The sequence below is a fragment of the Pleurodeles waltl genome, chromosome 1_2 (assembly GCF_031143425.1).
Source record: "Pleurodeles waltl isolate 20211129_DDA chromosome 1_2, aPleWal1.hap1.20221129, whole genome shotgun sequence".
Lineage (NCBI taxonomy): Eukaryota > Metazoa > Chordata > Amphibia > Caudata > Salamandridae > Pleurodeles > Pleurodeles waltl.
The window spans coordinates 235,688,931-235,708,815 of record NC_090437.1 but is presented as its reverse complement, the minus strand read 5'-3'; positions in this window follow the sequence as shown (position 1 = coordinate 235,708,815).

Genomic DNA, 19,885 nt, shown 5'->3' with positions numbered 1-19,885 from the left:
CCCCCCCAGCCCCTAGCCACTTAGCCCCTGTCCCAGCCCCTGCTCACCGTCTGTATAGTCTAGATAGTCTACATAGTCTCACAGCTTCCATTGGTTCCCAGACGTATTTAAACCATTACAAACTGCCAACCAGCTAGCAAGAACAGCATGGATTATCTCCTTACATGCTTGAAAGGCTTGAAAGGCTTGGAAGGCCGAGAAGGACAGGAGCTGGGCTGGCTGAGCTAGTCTGGGCTGGTCTGGGTCAAAGCTGAAAACAGCGTGGTTTGTCTCTATAAATGCTTGGAAGGCTGTAAGGCTTGCCTATGATGTAGAGGGAAGTATTATCCTGGCACAATGCCTCGAAGCCTCAGACATGGAAATACGGTCAGGTTACGGAGACTCTTTAATGCTCCGTCTCTGCCCCACTATCTGCCCACAAGCGCCTCCCCAATCACTGGCCGGCAATCACTGGGCCATACTCTCCGGGCCTTCCACAGGTGTGCAAAGGGGCAATGGGGCGAGGCCTCTCTCCCCCTCTTCTCCTCTAAGCCCCTGGGCTCTTTGCCCCTAGAGCCGCTCCACCCGATAAGAAATGAGTGGCGAGTGGTTCTCTTGCTCTCTCACCAGCACTCTCCCTGCTGGCACTCGTTCACTTCGCTTGTTCGCTCTGTCCTGCATCCTACATCCTGCATCCTGTGTCCTTTCTTTACAGCCTTTGAATGTTGCTGAATCAGTGATGGCATAGTGCTCTCGGTGCCAGCAGCCTCACCAGGCCTCCCACAACCTCTTCTGTCCCTCTCTGCTCGAAGGAAGCTTTGGTTGTGAACACCAACCACATGGACTCCAGAGCTCAGGCACCACTTTTGAGTGGAAATAACCTTTTTTTCTTGTCCATCTAGGGTACTCCTTCCCAGGTGAAATGTCATATTAAGCCACACTAACTTGTAGGCCTGAATGTTACTGTGGAGCCACATAGGGCCATATTTATACTTTTTGACGCAAAACTGCGCTAACGCAGTTTTGCGCCAAAAAAATTAGCGCCGGCTGACGCCATTCTGAAGTGCCATGCGGGCGCCGTATTTATTGAATGGCGTTAGCCGGCGTTAGCCGACCGGCGCTGCCTGGTGTGCGTGAAAAAAAAACACGTACACCAGGCAGCGCCGGCGTAGGGAAAAATGGCGTTTGGGCGTCCAAAAATGGGGCAAGTCAGGCTGAGGCAAAAAAATCATCTTAACCCGATTTGCGCCATATTTTTTTGGCGCCCAGACGCCATTAACATGACTCCTGTCTTAGCAAAGACAGGAGTCATGCCCCCTTGCCCAATGGCCATGCCCAGGGGACTTCTGTCCCCTGGGCATGGTCATTGGGCATAGTGGCATGTAGGGGGGCACAAATCAGGCCCCCCTATGCCACAATTTTTTTTTTTACAAAAAACTTACCACAACTTACCTTTTCTTCCCTGGGATGGGTCCCTCCAGCCTTGGGTGTCCTCCTGGGGTGGGCAAGGGTGGCAGGGGGTGTCCCTGGGGGCTTGGGAGGGCACCTCTGGGCTCATTCTGAGCCCACAGGTCCCTTAACGCCTGCCCTGACCCAGGCGCTAAAATCCGGCGCAAATGTGGGTTTTTTAGTCCCGCCCACTCCCGGGCGTCATTTTTGCCCGGGAGTATAAATCCGACGCAATAGCATCGGAGTCATTTTTTAAGACGGGAACGCCTACCTTGCATATCATTAACGCAAGGAAGGTGTTCACGCCAAAAAATGACGCTAACTCCATGAACTTTGGCGCTAGACGCGTCTAACGCCAAAGTATAAATATGGAGTTAGTTTTGCGTCGAATTTGCGTCAAAAAAAACGACGCAAATTCGTCGCAAACGGAGTATAAATATGCCCCATAGAATCCATTATTCTCCTTCCATGTAAACAATGCCGAACATGTCCAACACTGTGCTGATAGTGAAGAAGGGGAAAGGAGGATAAGGATATGAGGGAGAGCACACAAAAGTCATCATTGGTTCGAAGACAAATGCAGAGGTTTACTCTGATTGTTTTAGAGTCTCTCGTGTTTTTTAATATATAACAACACCAGATTAATCTTACTCTTTGCTTTTATACCAACTTGAAAAAACATTGATTTCTTCATTTACATGAACTTGGCATGAATGTTAATATTCTACAGCAAATGGGACATACAAAAGATTTACTGTAGAAATGGATGAACTGTGGTAAACAGTTAACAAATCAATGGTACTGTACCTTGATCCAATTTCCTATAGTTGCTGTTAATGCTCCACAACTTAAACCACTGATCAGAAATGAGGGTTCACAAAGGAGACTCAGGAGATTGTTGTTACAGTACAACTTTGAGGGTGTGACGGAATGCCTTTATGTAGGTGTAGTGGACAAGTCAAATGAGTCATATCTAACTTTGCTTTATCAATAACATGAGGACTCTAAAGACACACTGGGAGAGGTCAAATAATTTAAATAATGCAAGGAACATCTTTGATGTGACACTTTGGAAGCAATTTCAATAAGCGCTGCAAAAAAAAACTTTGGGAAGATGTTTTCGACATCTAATTTGAAGGTAACCTCAACTGAAAAGTCAGAAATAAAGGTGAATCACTGTTCACAAGCAGAGGTGTGCAGGTGAACAGCACAACCCAACGCACGGCTTCCTCTCTTTAACAGGGAGCAACACCAACACCATGGCCATGTCCTAGATGAAGATTCTACAGACAGTAGTATCCTTGAATTCTGAAGTATGTCCTTGAATACTGGGTCTCCGAATCCCGCAGTAGAACCTCGAATCCCACTATAGGCTGGCGTTCATATGCATATGCGATCATTGCTTTTGCAGTGCTCGTATGAGGAGAGATTTGACTGTGCTGGTGATGTAAGTCTAGTAACTGGGTAGAACACATGTGACAGCTACAATCCTGGCCAGTATGACTCCTGTCAGTCAGTGTACATAACATCCTGAGTGGCATTGCCCTAAGCAAGGGGTGGATTAATTGGCCAATAATGCCCAGGATGAGAGGTGAATGGGAGTTCAGGGAAGTCTCTGTGGCAAACTATGCCACTAAGCCACTTGCCCTGGTATTTTGGAGGTTGGAAAAATTAATAAGTTCCACTGTTCTCCAACTGATTAGAAAGGACATCCTGGGCACTTCTGCCACCATCAGTCATTAAGGAGGGCTTTAAGCACCACATCTCTCCCCAGCCCAGGTTATTGCTGTGACCGGTCCAAAGTGGACAACTGTGCTTTCTTGGTGCCAACAGTCTCTTTGAAATTTGTGCCCCTGGAGCAGGTGAACCAGGGGCCAATTTGTTGACCCCTAGAAGCTTGATCCAGTCCCTCAGTGACAGCAGGAGACAAATGATTTTGAGATTTTTTTCTAGCAGATTCTTCTTTCTAACAGATGTTATCCTCCTAGATCCAGGAATATTCTCAGAGGATGGTGGTAATGTGCCAGTCATATTCTGACACTAACCAGCAATTGGAGAATTTCTGACACCCCATGTCACCTTTTTGCTCTTCCTTTTTAGGTTACTGAAGCATTTTCCAGAAGCTGTCAATCCGAGATGGCTTCCCCCCTTTCCCTTCTGGAGGAAGTTTGGGTCTCCACTAGTCACTCCCCCATACAGATGTGGTGCCTTTACATCTGTGAGGCTCCACACTGATTTTTCTTCTTGCTGCAATGGGATCTACAAAGTCTAGGAAGGCCCACTTGAATGAGACCATTTGCTGTCATCCCCATTCACCATCACCACTGACGCATCACAGCATCTCTTATGGAAGTGATACTTACCACCACATCTCTTATGGAAGTGATGCTTGCCACCGTAGCCTGGCATTGTATTACTTTGTTAGAGTTTCAGTGTCCATCCTTGAAGTGTTGCATAATTAATGACTTAGGCGAAACTATACAAGGTGTGCTTTCCACCCTTGGATGACACAGGTGCACTGGTTCAATGCACCAGCAATGAATGTGAAAGACAGGTAATTGTAGTTCCACAAGACACTATTAAATGTGTAATTGATTTAGAAGAATTGCTTTTCAGTTACTATGAATCCCACAAAGGGATCAGGGGCACTTTGGTAACACTAACAAACCTTAATCCATTATTCACAGTATCGCACTCACTGTAACAAGACAAATGAACACTTTTAATTAAAAAAGTATTTATTACTACAGCAATATTCTGTTTCTCAGTCTGTTAAAACAACTGCACAGAATATTATAGTAACAGCAAGCAGACACGTTGTAAATAATGAGAATAAAATTAAGATTTGTTGCATGTTTTAAACTGTCATGTGAAACCGAACACTCTAACTTCTACTTCTATACACTACACTAAGAGAGCATGGAAGGTAGAGCAACTTGTAGTCTACTATTTCCCAGGGAGAAGAAACGAACTGCATTCCTTATTGATAGCAAAGGATGTCTTTATCAGTCAAGGCGTGAAGACAGTGTTCCCCACAAATGACAAATACGGTTTGTGGTAGCAGTCAGTCTCTTCCTGCTGGACTTGGCTTTGTCAGATGCAGGCGAGATATAGCATCTGTGAAATGCAAAACGTGTTGGCAGTAGTTGAGACCGTCTGCAGCAGACTAACGCATGGTCAAGTGGCAGTTCTCATACACTACATTTTATCAGAAATTGGAATTGCTGACATGGGTTTAGGAATGCCTGACATAGATTATGTGCATCCAGGTGTGCGTCCCAGAGCTTCCTTTGGAACATTTAAAATAAATGGACAACAATTCAAACTACATTATTTTGGTTAAATTTCTGTATGTGTTCTTATTTAACCTTGCCAAGGTGAAAAGTAGACAATTGACCCAGATGAATGTCACGTTACTTGTATCTGTGCCATCAACTGAATGGCTTGACACTGTCTCACTTATTTGAAAGATAAGGTCAGGAGACATGTGCGTCTAATGGCAGACATGACAATGGTTCTGAATAAATCAGGAAAGATGGGGGCTTCCATTGTTTGAAAGTGGGAAGAAGGAAGCCACCATTAGCCAAGAAGAATCAGAGCTACATAAGATGGAGATGGACCTTAGGGTCCTACGTCAGAAGCATCAAGATCCTGTGGTATCAGTATAAGAATAGCAGTATTTTCAAGCTTCTTTTAAAAAAAGATTGTAAAGCTGAACCATTTCAGGTTTGTTGAACCATTGTTTACATATATAAATATTGCAATTCAGTTGTACGTTTGTAAACTGTGGCATGATGCAATTCTACTTAAAGGGTAACATATGTCCCATCCCAGGAGGAATTTTATTAAATTTACTTTTGGTCAAATACCAATAGGAGAAAATATATGGATCAAAAGGGACGGGGACCTATTTCCATCCACACTGTCAATATTTTGGCACTTAGATACAGGATGTGAGCCATGTTTTATTTTTTTGTCTGGATCTTTTTAATATGCAAACAAAATGTATTTATCCAGTTATTTTTAAATACTCATTAGTAACACATGAGAAAGCGCTTTACCTATTGTTAAATCCACCCACTGTTAATGTTTGCTATCGTTTGATTTATAATCTTTTATCATAATTTATGCATTTATATGCACTGTTTCTGGTTTTAACTGACTTCTGTGGGAACACGTTTCTGAAATAAATAAATATTGTTTTGGAAACCAGTGCCAAAGGTCTTATAACAACCTTTAAAGTGACCAATTTTTAATCATGCCACACAGGAAGACTATAGGCTCATTATACTGTTAGGTCTCCTGACACCCTGACGATTAACTCAATGTCCAAAAAACCAAGGGGCATATTTATACTCCGTTTGCGCCAGAATTGCGTTGTTTTTTTTTACGCAATTCCGACGCAAAACTAACTCCATATTTATACTTTGGCGTTAGATGCGTCTAGCGCCAAAGTCCATGGAGTTTGCGTCATTTTTTAGCGTGGACACCTACTTTGCGTTAATGATATGCAAGGTAGGCGTTCACGTCTAAAAAATTTACTCCGAGGCATGTGCGCCGTATTTACACTCCCGGGCAAAATTCACGCCCGGGAGTGGGCGGGTCAAAAAAAATGACGTACGGACGCTTTTGCGCCGTTTTTTAACGCCTGCAAAAGGCAGGCGTTAAGGGACCTGTGGGCTCTGAAGGAGCCCAGAGGTGCCCTCCCATGCCCCCAGGGACACCCCCTGTCACCCTTGCCCACCCCAGGAGGACACCCAAGGCTGGAGGGACCCATCCCAGGGACATTAAGGTAGGTTCAGGTAAGTATTTTTATTTTTTTATGTGGATTAGGGGGGCCTGATTTGTGCCCCCCTACATGCCACTATGCCCAATGACCATGCCCAGGGGACATAAGTCCCCTGGGCATGGCCATTGGGCAAGGGGGCATGACTCCTGTCTTTGCTAAGACAGGAGTCATTTCTATGGGGGTTGGGAGTCGAAAAAAATGGCGCAAATCGGGTTGAGGCGAAAAATTTGCCTCAACCTGACTTGCCCCTTTTTTTGATGCCCAAGCCCCATATCCCCCTACGCCGGCGCTGCCTGGTGTATGTCGTTTTTTTCCACGCACACCAGGCAGCGCCGGCGGCTAACGCCGGCTAACGTCATTGATTAAATACGGCGCCCGCATGGCGTTAGCCGGCGCTAATTTTTTTGACGCAAAACTGCGTTAGCGCAGTTTTGCGTCAAAAAGTATAAATATGGCCCCAACTTTCAAGCATCACCAATTCTGATTGCTACAGCTCCGTGTGTCGAGGTAACCACAAAGAGTAGACGAGGTTTGGGATAGGAACAGCAAGAAAGGAGACATGGAATGAGAAAGAAAAGATGGTGAGCACTGTGTCTTTTCTAAGCAAGCAGATCGTCCATAGATGGACTGTTTCCTACCTGTGCCGTGATACCTCCTTACTATATGCCACTGCGAGGAAAAGAGCTGGAATAATGATGCCTGGCACTTTTCTTCATGTAGTGAAGTAGTGAAATGTATAAGAATAAAGATGAGTTGAAACAACGACATTACTTGCACTCATAATAGTGTCATCAATTACAATTGCACAATTAAAACACCAGAGACAAGAATATATCAGAATGTGGTGGCTGGAAGAACGTATCTCCTTTCCTTTATGCAACGTTTACTTCTCCCTGAGTTTGACATGTATTCAACATAAATATTATCAAAATATGTAGGGGTCATGACCAGCTGTAGCACTCAGTTATAATACCTTTGGTTAGGTACTACACATAATTCCACTTTTGTGCAAAAGATTGTTACTGGCTAAAACTGATATAACTATGGTGGTCATTCCAACCCTGGCGGTCCATGACCGCCGGGTTGGAGGACCGCGGGAGCACCGCCGACAGGCCGGCGGTGCTCCAATGGGCATTCCGACCGCGGCGGTAAAGCCGCGGTCGGACCGGCAACACTGGCGGTCTCCCGCCAGTGTACCGCCGCCCATTGGAATCCTCCAAGGCGGCGCAGCTAGCTGCGCCGCCGAGGGGATTCCGACCCCCCCTACCGCCATCCAGTTCTCGGCGGTCCGCCCGCCGGGAACCGGATGGCGGTAGGGGGGGTTGCGGGGCCCCTGGGGGCCCCTGCAATGCCCATGCCACTGGCATGGGCACTGCAGGGGCCCCCGTAAGAGGGCCCCTAAATGTATTTCACTGTCTGCTGCGCAGACAGTGAAATACGCGACGGGTGCAACTGCACCCGTCGCACAGCTTCCACTCCGCCGGCTCGATTCCGAGCCGGCTTCATCGTGGAAGCCTCTTTCCCGCTGGGCTGGCGGGCGGCCTGAAGGCGGCCGCCCGCCAGCCCAGCTGGAATGTCAGAATTACCGCTGCGGTCTTTCGACCGCGGAACGGTAACCTGACGGCGGGACTTTGGCGGGCAGCCTCCGCCGCCCGCCAAGGTCAGAATGAGGGCCTATGTCTCTTATTTGTGGCAGGTTTTTTTTTAATGAATAAAAGATGGTCAACATCACAAGTGTTGCACAGGCACTCCTGATGGTGGTGTCGTAAATCCTCAGATTCTGGCAAGAAACTCCCATTGATATTTCCACATTGTGTAGGAATAGAGGCAAACAAAGCAGCAAAGTCAGGAACACCAAGGGAACAGCTGATCACAGACATGTTCTAATGCTTCCTCTCTGATACTTCTTCAATACAAAGAGGCATATTTATAAGCAGGTGGCGCATCATAGATGATGCACCACTTTTCTTGCACCCTCTTACCTGCACCTAACGGCACCATGGTTGGACCTTATTTACAATACGGTGCACCATGGCAGTCGTTAGCACAAAATTGTCAACATTTTTTACGCTATTGCGGCGCTTCCCTACACTAGCATCAAATGTTTTGACGCTAGTGCAGCAAAGCACTTGGAGGCCCATTAATCATAACGGGTGCTCTTAGCAGGCATTAAAAATTATGCAAAAAATGACGCAGTGAAATCTTGTACATTTCACTGCACCTTTTTTTGGGCTTCCCAGCGCCAGAATGCCCCCCCCCTTGGATACATTATGCCTGGTGCAGGCATAAAGTGGTGCAAGGGGTTACTAAGTGGCACACTGCAAGCATTTGTAAATATGGCTCATCGGAAATCCCTAACGTGACAGTGTAAAGAAAATGATGCTAATGTGGTACAAGGAGGTGCAAGGGGCTTGTAAATGTGCCCCTAAGTGTGAAAGCTTGCACAACTCCGAAGTTGGCTGCTGTGCTTAGCACCCTGGGAAACGTTGTCCAAACAATAGTCTGTTACTTATTACATAGCCAGCAACGTCTCCCTTATTGTGGAAATGACCCATGATACAAGTCCTAAATGTCTTACACATGACTTTGAGATCTCATTTTCATGGGGTGACCTGACTGTGGTGAGTTAGTGAGCTAGCTCTGTGAGGTTGAGGCTGAAAGCTGAATTATGACAACTGATAAGGCAACTGTGAAGGTAACATTCATAGCTATGGGTCATTTGCATTTCTCACAAATGTTTCCTAGGCTTACAGAAATGTGCATGCATTGTGCCACTTTGTAAACCCCACTGCCACATCATCTCTGTGCCAAGCATAAGGTATGCAAGGGAGGCATTTCCCCATTGGGGGGCCGAAAACATTGCGCAAAACATGGTGCAAGGAAATCTCTTAGATTACCCACATTTTTTTTTTACACTTTTACCACCTACTCAGAACAGGCGTTGAAAGGGGACATGCCATTGAATACAATGGGCCCCTATGTACTCTGCAGGAGTAGCACCACAATCTTACACTTTTGCCTCCTACCCAGTGCCATGCTGTGCCATATTTTAAATACAGCGCACACTTGGTGGTAGTAGGGGGCGCTAGGGGGTGCAAGGAAAGTGGCACTGCAGTGAGTACAGGGCCACTTTTATTAAATCAGACTCTCAATGCTTTCCTTCATGGAGCCAGCCAGACAGGTTGTCCACCAAATGACGTTAAATTGGATCCAGGGAGATAGAGAAGCAGTAATGTGTATTCCTTCTCAAAAGTCATTTGTGTGGCCTTTTAAATCTATGTCAACCAAAAGTAAAATTCTTGCTAATGAGGTAAAGATGTTTCTAGTGCTTCTAAACCAAAATTAGAAACAGTGGGCTTTTATATTTTGGGCTGTTTACCAAAGTGTAGAACCCCTCCAGCCTAAAATCATAATATAGAATTCAACCTATGTGAGCCTTGAAAACATAAGCAAAGGTCCGCATTACATGTTTTGAATCTGAATATTATGCAGGTGGGCCTTGCTTTTACAAGGGAATGTAACTGCTCAACTACTTTAAGTCAGATTTAACAATGAAATGTGAAATTGCCTTTACACATCATTTAAAACTATGGGCCTGATTTAAGAAAAGTGGCGATGCACCTAGTGCAGCGCCACTTTTCCTGCACTCCTTAGCACATCCCTAACACCACTATTTGTGTGCAGTATGTAAGATAAAGCGCACCATGGCTGTGGTTAGGGGAACTAGCATCAACTTTTGTGACGCTAGTTCAGAGCTTTTCAGGATTAGCGTAACATTTTTTTACGCTAATCCTACAAAGCCCATTGAGGCCCATTATAAATATTGGTGTGCTTCCTTTTAATGCCTGCTCTGAGCAGGAGTTAAAAGTGCTGAAAAAAATTATGCAAAGAAATCTCTTAGATTTCTTTGCACCATTGTTTCAGCTTCCGTAATGGGACAGTGCCCCTTTTGCTTACATCATGCACTGCGCAGGCATAATGTAGCACAAAGGGTTAAAAAGTGGCATCATTCATGCATTGCACCACTTTGTAATTTTGGCGTGCCGATTTTGGCCTCGTTGGGCCTAATCAGCATAAAAAAATTACTTATGCCCTCATTATGAACATGGCGGTCAATTCCACTCCGCCGGCGGTGGGGGCAGAAACCGCCAACAGAGGGGTGGGCGGACCACCAAATAATGAAGCAAACGAAACACACGCATCCCGTGCACCACCCACCGCTAGGAAAGGAGTCCTGCTGGCGACGGCAGAGTCCCCCCACAGACCGTCAGAAAGGCCCAACCCGCCCATCAAATTATGAACCACCATTCCGCCGCCAGTTCCGGGGTGGGAACCACCGCCACAGAAAGCCAGGCGGAAAAGAAACAAATAGAAGGAAACACTCACCGGAGTTCCACAAAACGTGCAGCGGCAGCCATGGACAGAGCGCTGCAGATCATGCCAGCCTTGCTCCTTGCCTTTTTCTACACGACCGTCGACGAAGACGACAACGGTAAGTACCGCAACCTACGACACAAGGGAGGAAAGGGCAAAGTTACAAGCCCACCCACTCCACCCACTCTGCAACGCCCCCCCAACCCTTCCCAGCAGCACAAGTCAGACACCCCGCAGCAAGAGGGACGTACCCGACCGAAGGCCACTGCAACTTGACCATAGTACATACAATAGCCCCACACCCATAAATAATTAAAACAAACACCAGGATGGAACTGCGTGCAGCCCAAACAGAGGACACAGAGAAACTTTAATATGTAGCTCACTGAGCAAAACAGTGCCAACAGGGCCAATGGCCAGTCCACAAAAAGTCATTTGTCCTTGGCCACAACTGTCCACACCTGACTCCCACAAGTGCTGGGTACTCCACTGAACGGAGCACCATATGGGGATCCAGGCATCTCACAGAAGGGGGAAGGGGATGGGGATTTCTGACGGGGGTGGGACTTAGACTTGCGTGAGGAGGTTGGGTGGTGGGCTTCTCCTTTGAAGGGGTGGGGGCTGTTTGGCTCAGGTGGAGCTGGATGCCTTAGGCTCTGAGCGGGCCTTCTTCTTCACCGGAGAAGGGGCACGGTAATGGGAAGGCTGGACCGGGGTGGGCTGTGATGTTGAAGGAGCGGAAAGGGCAAGGAGGTGGGCTCATTTCGGGACAAGACGGGGTGAGCCAGTGGGTAGGAACAGGTCTGCACGGGAGAGGAAAAGTTTCTTGGGAGCAATTGGGGTGGGCGTGGATTAGGGCGTGGGAGTGGAGGCAGAGGGAGTTGATGTATGGGGTGTAGGTGTGCGTGCAGTGGGTGCGGGTGACTGCTCAGTATGCTGTGGTGTGGTGGATGTCTGATGGGTGGGTGTGTTGGTGCGTTTGTGTGTTTTGGGAGGTGTGGGGGTGGACACAGTGGGAGAAGACAGACAGCTAGTGTGGATGTATGTTGGGTGGGTGTCTGCAAGTCTGGTGAGTGTGCTGCATGTGTAAACTACAGTGGAGATGGTGAGTGCAGTTATGGGTTATGGGGTGCATGTATGGCTGTCTGCTATTGTGGTGAGTACAGGAAGAGGAGCAGAAACAGTGAGTGAAGGTGCAGTGCATGAGGGTGTGGACGTTGATGGGACAGATGGGACAGAGGCGGGAACACTGGGGGAAGTGGATGTTGTGTGTGCAGGTGTCTGTTGGCTGTGTGAATGCTTGTGGTGGGAGGTGTGGTGCTGGTGTTTGGAAGTGTGCTTCTTGTGTGTTGATGTGCCTTTAAGCGGGTCTGATTGTGTGCTTTAGATGGGTGAAAGGAGTGGGGTGCTGGAAGGGGTAGAGGAGTTTGGAGGCGAAACTGAATGGCCAGGGAAATTAGCTGCCATCCAAGAGTAGGCCAGAGCCTGAAAAGATCTCTGTAGGGCAGACATGGCACTGTGAATGCCATCCAGATAGGCATTGGTCTGTGCACCTCAGAAGCCAGACCCTGGATGGCATTGACGATGGTTGTCTGCCCTACAGAGATGGTTCTCAGGAGGTCAGTAGCCTCCCCTGTGAGGGCAGCAGGGCTGACTGGGGCAGGGGAGGAGGTGCCTGGGGTGAAGGAGAAGCCCACCTTTCTGGGTGGACAGGCACGGGCAACTCGGTGGGGAGCAGAAGGGAGAGTGCTGATGGTATGGGGGTGGCGGAAGATCTCACGGTAGTGGTTTGACCACTAGGGTCCTCCACTGCCAGGGGACCCCCATCGGAGGAGGTCTAAGAGTCACTACCTCCTGTGGTAGTAGCCTCCCCAGTGGAAGTCCCCTCACCCTCCCACCCACTGGTCCCCTGGGCATCCGTTGTCTCTGCCTCGGAGGATCCGTGGGCCGCTACCTCCCCACTTGCCGGTGCCTCAGCTCCCTCACCTGATGTTGATGCTGTACCAGACAAACACAAGAGAACAGGGATGGGGAGACAAAACAGGAGAGACACTTGTAAGTAGCTGAATGCTGATACACAATGGCCAGACATACAACTACCCAGCAGACACACCCAACAGGCAGCACTGTGCACTATGCCTATGGCCATGGCCCTGACTACTGAGCAGTATATTGACCTACACCCATCCCCTGAAATTGTATTGGAGCTGAGGTAGGTGAAACCTGACAGGTACACCCCTACACCCTTTTGGGAGCAGACAGTAGCTGGACACCAGTCAAATTTCCTGCTCTAAGCACCATGAGCCCTATCGCACACACACTCATCGTTCCAGGCTGAAGTATGGGCTGTGAGTACTCACTCCCTTGTGACTGCTGTGTAGCCTTCAAGCGCCCATCCAGGTCTGGTTACGCTGCCGCCAGGATCCTTCGCATGAGGGGGGTCAGTGCCCGATGGGCACCCCTTCCACATTGGGACGACTTCCCCAGCTGGGCCTCAGTGATCTTCTGCGCCCAGCGCTGCAGGTCCTTCCACCTCTTTCGACAGTCGATGCTCCGCTGGTTGTAGACCCCCAGGGTCCGTACCTCCTTGGTGATGGCATGCCAATATGCCCTCTTCTGGTGGGCGCTGAGCTAGTAGGGTGACACAGAAATGGAACACAGAGGCCAGGCACCTGCATGATGGCAACAGCTGGCAGATTGTCAGACATAGGACAGACAGTACTCCCAGACATGCAGGACAGTGGCACGCAACATTCCATGCACCAAGGCCCATCCTGGCTCACAGGAGCACACATCAGTGCAATCCACTCCATCCATTAATCACACAATGCCCCCAAACCCAGACTCACCTGTACCTCTGGTCGGCCGTAGAGTCTGTCGTACAGGGGCAGGACCCCTTCCATCAGTTTCTCCAGTTCTTCCTGGGTGAAGGCCGGGGCCCTTTCCCCTGCACCATGTGGAACATCCATAGCCAGAGGCAGGCCACAGCAGTACACAGAGTGGAGTACCTGTCCGCACAAGATCAGGGAGTCAAGTGATCAGACAATGACAAACGCGCGTACCTTCCACAGCGGTATGCACCGTCACCGCCAGTGGCGATCTTAATACGCCAGGATTCCACATTGGCATCCATGTTAGCCACTGAGGGTGCGAACAGCGATCAACAGCGCCGTACGCTGTGACATCAACCGCTAGCGGTATTAGGTTACTTCCACAACAAAGGGGCAGAACTACAGTGAGCAGACATTTTGCCATCACCTATGCACCTAAAATTCATAATACTCACAATGCTAGGCATACTAGCCATATGTAGCACCTAGGCCTCTATCCAATAAGTATATAATCACACATGATTTACTCCGTTCCCTCTTAGTGATGTACATGTACATCTGTCAGGTTGCAGTTATTGTACAGACACTACTAGGAAGAATGCACTGCATGTATGTAGCAAATCTGCCACTGTATGTGTGCACATCACTCCTTTTTCTTACCCCTCACAGGTATCGACCCTTGTGGCGAGGAAGGGCACCATCAGTGTACAGACCACTTGTGGATATGGGGACCATGGTGGAGCTTCAGATCATAATCACCTACAGACTCACACGTGCAACTACTCAGGACCTATGTGCATTACTGGATCCTGCACTGACTCCTGGAAATCGTAATCAGCATGCCATTCCAACTCAGGTGCAGGTGCTCTCCGCACTGCATTTCCTGGCCACAGGCCCATTTCAAGTGACAGTGGGCATGGGTGCTGGTTTCTCACAGGCAATGTTCAGCCAGGCACTGACAAGATTTCCGAATGCATTTGTACAACATCTGCAATCCTATGTGTGATTCCCCCAAAGTGCTGACCTCCCTGCCATCAAGTCTGACTTCTATGCCTTTGCAAACATTCCCCATGTCATAGGTGCCATCGATGGCACCCACATAGCCATCATCCCCCCAAGAGTGAGTGAACAGGTGTACAGAAACAGGAAGAACTTTCACTCCATGAACATCCAATTGGTATGTACTGCAGACCAGTACATTTCCCATATGAATGCCACGTTTCCGGGTTCTGTCCATGATTCATTTGTTTTGAGGAACAGTAGTGTGCCACAGAAGATGGAACAACTACAAGAGGACAGAGGGTGGCTCATACGTAAGTTTGCCTGTCACTAACTGACACATTGCAAAAAATCAGCCTGTCTGACTAAGGACATTCCAATGACGACTCTGTAATGACCATTTCTCCAGGTGATTCTGGCTACACATACTTGCGTTGGCTCCTGACACCAGTGAGGAATCCCAGGGCGGATGCAGAAAGGAAATACAATGAGGCCCATGGACGTACTAGGAGGGTGATAGTGCGTACTATAGGTCTCTTGAAGGCTAGATTCTGTTGCCTACAAATCTCTGGGGGTTCCCTGGCCTATGGGCCTGATAAGGTGTGTAGAATAGTGGTGGCCTGCTGCATGCTGCACAACGTGGCTGTGAGACATTCAATACCCCTTTTGGAGGTGGAAGGTGCTATAGGTCCTCATCAGTTACCTCAGAGAGGTGAGGAGAGTGATGGTGAGGATGAGGAAGGGGAAGATGTTAATTCCAGGAACCAACCGATACAACTCTACTTCCAATAACTGTGTGGGACTTAATCCTGTAATTGTGGTTAGTGACTAATACTGTAAGTGTGCCATGTCATATAGGGGGGATTGGTCATGATAGGCGAGACATGGACCTCTACAGCATGGTACTGACAGACAATATATGCATTACCTCCTTGCATAATTTGAAACACACATTACCACCACCAAGCACAAATTGACAATAAAGTTGTTCCCTGACAGTTGAATCCATCCTCCACTTTGTTCAACATTGAAGACAGGGGACAGTGTTACAGGTGAGAAATGTTGTTTATTGGTCAAATACAGTGAAGTGTGCTATGTTCAGTGATGGAAGTCATAAGGGTTGGGTGTCCTCAAAACCGACTTGGTGGCAGCCCTGTTGGATGTCATAGGTGGGTCCTATTTGCAGTATAGTACTTTATTTAGCCCTCAGCTAAGTGTAGTTGGTGAATGGGTGAGATGGTTAGTTTGCAGTAGTAGCAGTGTCAATTGTTGGAGTGGGGCTTGTTCTTAGCTGTGTTTCCAGTGCCATATCTTGGCCTAAGACTACATTTGGCTGCCTGCAGTGGAGCTTCTTGAGGTGGCATGGTTGGCCCTTGCGATTCCTGGGAGGGTATTTCCTGTGCTGTTTCTGCTGCTTGGGTCAACTGTTTCTGGTTGTCCAGGGCTTTTGTGGGGGCCTCTTGTCCGGTGTGGGTGTCTGACTGTTTGTTGACCAACTGCAGCAATGCTCCAGCAATGGTGGCCATTGTGGCATTGTGTTCTTTCCACTGCTCCATGGCCTGTTGGTGTTGTTCCAGCTGCATACTCTGACTTTGCTCCAAGGTGGATACAATCTGTGCCAACCTGTCTTTGGTATGTTAGTAGGCCCCCAATACCTCTGCAATGACTTCCTGAGCTGCTGCATCCATCCGGTGCCCTACCCCCTGACCCGCTGTGGCACTTGACCTTGGCCTGGTCCCCTGTGCCTGTGTCCCCTGCTCAGGTCTTGACGTACCACTTTTACTGGGGCCCTCGCCTTCCTGCATGTTGGGAGTGGGAGACTGTGGCCTGGGGCCACTGGTGTGGGTACCCCTCCCCTGGCCTGGTGGTCCTGACAGGGTGTTAGGGGTGACAGTGTTTTCCTGAGTGGGGCTGCTGCATGGTGAGCATCCAGGGCTGTGTGAGGGGTCTGCCTGCTCATCAGTGTCCAGGGATCCTTTACCAGTGTCCTGTGATGTGCCTCTGTCTCCCTGGAATGCTGTGGCACTCCTTGTCCCCTCCATTAGGGTTGCATGGGTGGTGGTGCCTGTTTGGGGGACATAGAAGTGTTTGTTACATATGCAGGAGGGTCTGAGGTAGGCAGCACTGTACAATTTAGTGCTGGTGTGCCTTTCAGTGGCCTTCAGGGGTGCCTTTGTGAGGTGGACATAGCATCTAGTGGCAGTGGTGGTGTTACATTGTGGTGGGGGTTATTATTCCATTGTGGGAACGTGAAGGGGTGGGTGGCTGTGCACAGCGGGAATGATGTGGGCCTGATAGTGAGTTGTGGTGATGCAGGGTGGTGGATGTGGTGGGTAATGGCTGGGTGGGGTGTGGGTCTAGGTGGGTGTGGGTGGGGTGGGGTGGTTCATGCATTACAGGTATGGTGTATATGGGGTAATTGGAGATGACTTACCCGAGTCTATTCCTTCAGTGAGTCCCTCTGGGTGCAGGATGGTGAGTACATTCTCCTCCAAGTCGGTGTAGTCGGGTGGTGTTGGTGGCGGTCCTCCCCCAGTCTTCTGCACTGCGATGTGGTGTCTGGATGCCATGGCCCTGACCTTCCTCCGCAGGTCGTTTCATCTCATGCGGATGTCGTCCCTGGTGTGTGGATGGTGTCCCACTGCATTCACCCTGTTGACAATGGTCTGCCACAGCTCCATTTTCCGCGCAATGGGTGTGTGCTGCACCTGGGACCTGAATATTTGTGGCTCCTCCTTTAGGATCTCGTCCACCATGGTCCTTAGCTCCCTTTTGGTGAAGCGTAGATTTTTTTGGGGGGGACATGGTGAGGGTGGTGGATGGTGTCGGACTGGGGAAGGGGTTTGGGTGCTCCTGTGTGGGTCGCTATGCGTGTCCTGTCTGCTGGTGTTCTCTGTCTGGTTCTGGTGCTCTCCATATTCTGGTCCTGGTTTCGTTGCAAGGGATTGTGGGGTGTGTCTGGGGGTGATTTATGGTGTTCTGGATGTGTGTCAGGTGTGTGGGTGCTAGGCCTAGCCAATGTGTGCAGTGGTTGCTGTTGGGCCCACTTGCGGCCCGTGGCGGTCTTAGAATCCAATGGTCGTCCGGCCTCCACTGTCTGCAGAGGTGATTTGTGCATCATTATTTGGAGGGCGGGATGTGGGTGTACTTGGCGGTGGTGGGTGGGGTGGGCCGGGATTCCCGCCGACAGGGTCCTGGCGGGGAGTGGTGGTCTGGGAATTTTTGGCGGGGTTGGGTTTTTCTATCATTATATGGCGGGTTTCCATTCGCCGCCGCCACCGGGATTCTGTTCACCGCCGCCACGGCGGACGGCGGTCTTTCCCGCCATGTTCGTAATGACCACCTTAGTGTTGTACAAGGAAGCACTAGGGGCTCCTAAATCTGCCCCTGTGCTTTTTGGACCATGTGCTAGATTTTGGGCTTTCATGTTAATGATAATGTTTAAGGTTTATGCAACATACGCAAGTTCTGTGTGCTTAAGACTGACTTACACAAAAGTCACATATTCCACTCCATACATCTTTCCAGTTACATAATTCCTTAACAGCCACTCACTGCCCAGAGGACAGAGAGGGTGGCTGTGGGTCCCTACAAAGCAAACATTCCAAAACTCCTTGCAATATAGTCAATGAAATAATAATAAAGAATTTATAACTGACAACTTTTTTGCTCCGTCCCGTTTCCCACTTGTCACCAGCATTCGTTATTTATCATACGGAAAAGGAATAACCAATAAAAACTAGGATTTTAGAAACCAATATAATTTACTTTTGAGCTGAGGGTGATACCTTACCCTGCTTCCAGGTACATAAAACAGACATATGAACAGCAGGAAGATGTATCTGAGGATTTTCATATCCTAGTCTTAATCTAATTTTCTTCAAACCAGAATAACCCATCAGTATTACTCTCTCCCATTATCCATTCCATTACTTTACTGGGCAATAATAAACTGGGAGGAGAAACAATTCTCTGTATGTAAAACTGCAATAGTTGTCTGACAAACTTTGTAACTAGGCTGACAATTAATAATTACCCAAAATGGCAAATCAAGGTGTGACTTATTATTAAAATTTGAGTATTTGCATTGTTTTCAATTCATGTTAAAGCATACAGCTTTTCTATTTTAAGTATCGTTGTTTCACACAGCAAGAATAAAAAAACACTTACCTTTATTTTCTTCCTGGAGTTGCATCTGCTTCCATCCTTAATGGTCTGCTTCTGTTCAAGAAGGGGAGATGTGAGAGAGAACTGAAAATTGAAATCCATCACACTATCTGGTGGTGACAGATAAACAACTCAATCCCTCGTTGGTGACTCTTGTGCTTTAAGTGACTCCTCAGCTCTCAGTATCAAACAGCAATGATTCCAAGGTTTACTCAAAGGAGATGCTGTGGAATGGACTAGAGAGTTATAACTCAGAAACACAATATACAAAACTTAATAAATCACTGTCCAGTCAGTGTCTTTTCTTAAAAAAGAGACACATATTTTATTACGTTTTTATTATGAACAAACTAAAAAAAAAAAAAAAAATGCCTATAGCGACAACCTCTAAAGGGACTCCCAGTCTGAAAGTGGGCACACACTTCTGAAAAGGCCTATTGGTCAGGTAACCCATTAGATATATCCTGAACCACCTGACTTAGTGGTACATGTATCAGTCTGCACCCCAACAAGCTCTGAACCCTAAAAACACAATGTCCACCTTTGAGCCTAACACAACATGAGGGATGTATTTAATAAACGTCAGGCTTACTTCTCAGGATGCCTCCACAATATTAAGAGGCAAAATATGGAATCAAAGCAATGCCAATTAATTTTGAGACTCTCCAGGATGGTACCATCTTTCAACAAAATTAACAACATATGAAGTGATTTGCTATCAATATACACATTACTGCTGTGATTTAATATCAATACACACACCACTGTATTTTCAATGTTCATCAAGATACAGTGTATGAGTTCTTCTTCTACATTAAAACGGTCTGAAAATTAACACAACTAAGCATCATGTGCTGCAAAATCTTAAAACTAATTTTCCAACACTAAAAATATAAATGTATATAGTGCCCCAATAACACATTATTTAAAGCAACTATATTAATAAACACACATTCACTCCTCTACTACTACAATGCAAAGGTCCAATTTCAGTTCCTTACCACTGTAGAGTGGACTTGACATGAGAAAACAACTATTTATTGGCTTACACACTGCATATTACTATTACTTTACATGCAGAAACCGTTCTAATGGTCACTGACATGGTTATAAACAGCAGTAGTAGGGTTGAAATGAACTGGACACGTCTTTGAAGAATTGTAATACCACCCTTAATGTTGAGTAGTTGGAATAGCCCCATTGCTGGAGATTTTACAATGTGGACTTTGCAGTGGTGAGACCCTAGTGTATTCTCTTGTTTTGGGGCATGACTCAGAAGGCCGCAACTTAGTATCTC